Here is a 3,406-nt window from a genome sequence, read left to right on the forward strand (position 1 = left end):
CCTCTTGCTTACACCTTTCACTAGGTCCTTGAAAACTAGAGGAGGGTTGCAGGAGACTGTGCTAATATAAGACAGTTTTTCATTTGGCTTGTGATAGGGTCCGTATGTACCATATGTATCCCAGATCTAAAGTAACATCTAAGAAATCTACTGTGGTGAGATTAGTCTCAATGGTGATCTTGAGTCCCATTGAGCCTAAGACGCTAATTAGGTCCTTTCTAAGTCTATTTAGTGTGTACCCATTGACTCCTCTAGAGATGGCTAGGGTGTCATCTCTGTAGAGACTGAAGAGGACCAGGATGTACAGTCTGATAAGATCACAGACATCAGTGGTGTCATATGCTCCCATAATTACATCAAAGGAGCCCTTGGGGTCAGATTGCTTGACCCATGTCGAATCTTTGCCGAACAGCACCATCTTCCTGATATGCACGATTACTCTAACATCACTATCACTAATATCTGTGAAACCCTTACCAAAGGAAAGTTCCTTTATCAATAACTCTTTTGAAATCGATGGATAAAAGTTGACAATGTCCAACAGGAGGCCAATACGAGGCTGAAGGAGTCATCTATGAAACTATGGTGACACCTAGACCTGCTATCTGCATTACCAGCAATGTACCATCCAACAGCAATATTAGCAATTTCAAGTGCTACCTTCTGGAAAATTGGATCTCCCCATTTGCCAGTTAGGCTTTTTCGGGTCTATAAGGGTTGTTTTATCCTCTTTATATGTTAAGACTTAAATCCCAATTTCTGAGTGTTTACTCACATCTGCGATGTAGAAAGTTTAAATTTTTTATCCTTGTATAGAGCCTGACAAGCTGTCCAAAAGGCTTTGGCTTTGTGGATACGAAACCTTTGGTAACTCTATGTCCAAAATTTTAATTTTTGTCGTAATATCTGTATATATATATGGCTTGTCAATTCACCTCCAGCAATAGAGAGCAGTCACCATGTTCCCTTCCATATCAACTAACTCTGATGAGCGTAAAGTTATATAAAGAGATTGTCACTTAACACTCCGTTGTATTCCTAGTGCAAAACATTTCAGATAATATACCCATTCTATTGACAGATATATAAGTGCATCTTTTCTCTGATTAATGGACTTTTGGATGATTCATTTATGTGTGTGTGCGTATGTATGTGTGTGTGTTTGTGTGTGCGCGTGCTTGTGTGTATAGTTAATTAGGTTATCTAGGAATAGATAATAATATTACTACAGCAATGGCTGGTGTAGTAGTATTTTAGTTAGTTGCTACAATGATAAAAGTGTAATCTTATAGAGTAACAACTACAGAGGTATCAAACTACTGGACCTTATCATGAAAGTTATAGTTCATGGACTGGCGACACATGAAATCTTTCGAGCGAGATCGTTGCCAGTGCCCCTGGGCTGGCTCTTGTGCGGGTGACACATGAGGTTTTTCGTGCGGGATGAGCTTGGCCGTTGCCAGTACCGCCTGACTGGCCTTCGTGCGAGTGACACGTAAAAGCACCCACTACACTCTCTGAGTGGTTGGCGTTAGGAAGGGCATCCAGCTGTAGAAACTCTGCCAAATCAGATTGGAGCCTGGTGTAGCCATCTGGTTTCACCAGTCCTCAGTCAAATCGTCCAACCCATGCTAGCATGGAAAGCGGACGTTAAACGACGACGACGAGATTAGGAAAAGAATTAAACTAGATGAGATGCAGTTTGGTTTTGTACCTGGGAAGAGTAGCACAGATGCTATCTTCCTAGTGAGACAGCTGCAAGAAAAGTATCTAGTCAAAAGTAAACTATTGTACTTGGCTTTCATGGGTCTAGAGGAAGCTTTTGACAGAATCCCTTGCTCTGTTATCTGGTGGTTCTTAATGAAGTTAGGAGTAGACAAGTGGTTTGTTAGAAATGTACAAGCTATGTACACAGAGCTGTCAGTGGGGTGAGAGTCAGCCATGAGTTTGGCTCAGATCTCAGCCCCCTTTTATTCATCAGTCTTCCAAGCCATAATAAAGGAATTTAAACCTGGCTGCCTCTGGGAACTACTATATGCTCATGACCTCACTCTTATAGCAGAATCTGTAGCATAATTGGAGAATAAATTCCAGGTATGGAAGCAAAACCTGGAATCAAAGGGCCTTAATATAGAAAAGAGCAAAATTGTTGTTAGCAAGAAAGTGGCTAAGACTCTTTTTCTGTCAGGTAAATTGCCCTGTTCAGTATGTAGGAAAGGTGTTGGAAGAAATTCCGTTCACTGCACCTAGTGTAAGCTTCACACACAGAAGAGATGCAATGGAATCACAGATAGATTACAGAGAAAGTCATCTTTGTTTGTGGCAGATGCACAGAAACATTAGGCACTTAGGAAAATGAAAATTAGACTCTCTAAAATGCTGAGGAAGTTTCTTTGAGGTTGTGAATAGTTTCTGCTCCCTAGATGACTAAATTAGCAGCACCAGAGGACGTTCTGAAAGTTTTGTTGCTAGAATAAGAATTGGGTGGAAGAAGTTTAGAGATCTGTTACCTTTATTGGCAACAAAAGAACTCTCTCTCAGAGTGAAAGACAGAGTGCTTGTGTATGAACATTTATGCTCCATGGTAGTGAGATATGGACCCCGATTGCAGATGACATGTGTAGACTGAAGGGAAATGAAGCTAGTATGATGTGATGGATGTGCAACATCAGTGCGTATGTATGACAAAGTGCAAATGTGCTGAAAGAAAAGTTGGGCATAAGAGGAGTCAGATGTAGCGTGCAAGAGAGAAGACTACGTTGGTTTGGATATGTGATGCATATGAACAAAGACAGCTGTATAAAGAAGTGTCAATTGCTTACATTGGATGGCACCTGTGGAAGAGGGAGATCTGGGAAAACATTGGATGAAGTAGTGAAGGCTGATCTCAAGATGTTGGGCCTCAAAGAGGAGATGACAATGGACTGAGGTGTCTGGCGATATGAGGTTCTTGAAAAGAGCTGCCCACCCCAGCAAAACTGAATTCTGGAAGCATTGTATATTCCAACCACATTAAATCACACACCCTAGCCCAGTGAACCAAACAACATCTCTTCTTCCTGCACTTTCCTTTTCTCCCCACCTCCCACACACTCCTGCAGCCCAACACTGCTCTGGCAGCTCTCTCTCTCTCTCTCTCTCTAATGGCATCATGGCTATCCTGTTGCTCCTTAATACACCTGTGTTTCATCATATATATATATATATGTGTGTGTGTGTGTATGTATGTATGTGTATATGTTTGTGTGTCTGTGTTTGTCCCCCCAACATCGGTTGACAACCAATGCTGGTGTGTTTACATCCCCATAACCTAGCGGTTCAGCAAAAGAGACCAATAGAATAAGTACTAGGCATCCAAAGAATAAGTCCTGGGGTTCATTTGCTCGACTAAATGTGGTGCTCCAGC

General features: G+C 41.7%; 1 long non-coding RNA gene across 1 annotated transcript in view; it reads right to left on the minus strand.

Moving 5' to 3' along the window:
- The window catches only part of LOC106878929 (uncharacterized), a 6,999-nt gene that overhangs the window by 1,519 nt on the left and 2,074 nt on the right, over nucleotides 1–3,406 (minus strand). The window lies entirely within an intron of this gene.

This window comes from Octopus bimaculoides, chromosome 1 (genome assembly GCF_001194135.2).
Source record: "Octopus bimaculoides isolate UCB-OBI-ISO-001 chromosome 1, ASM119413v2, whole genome shotgun sequence".
In the NCBI taxonomy this organism is placed as follows: domain Eukaryota; kingdom Metazoa; phylum Mollusca; class Cephalopoda; order Octopoda; family Octopodidae; genus Octopus; species Octopus bimaculoides.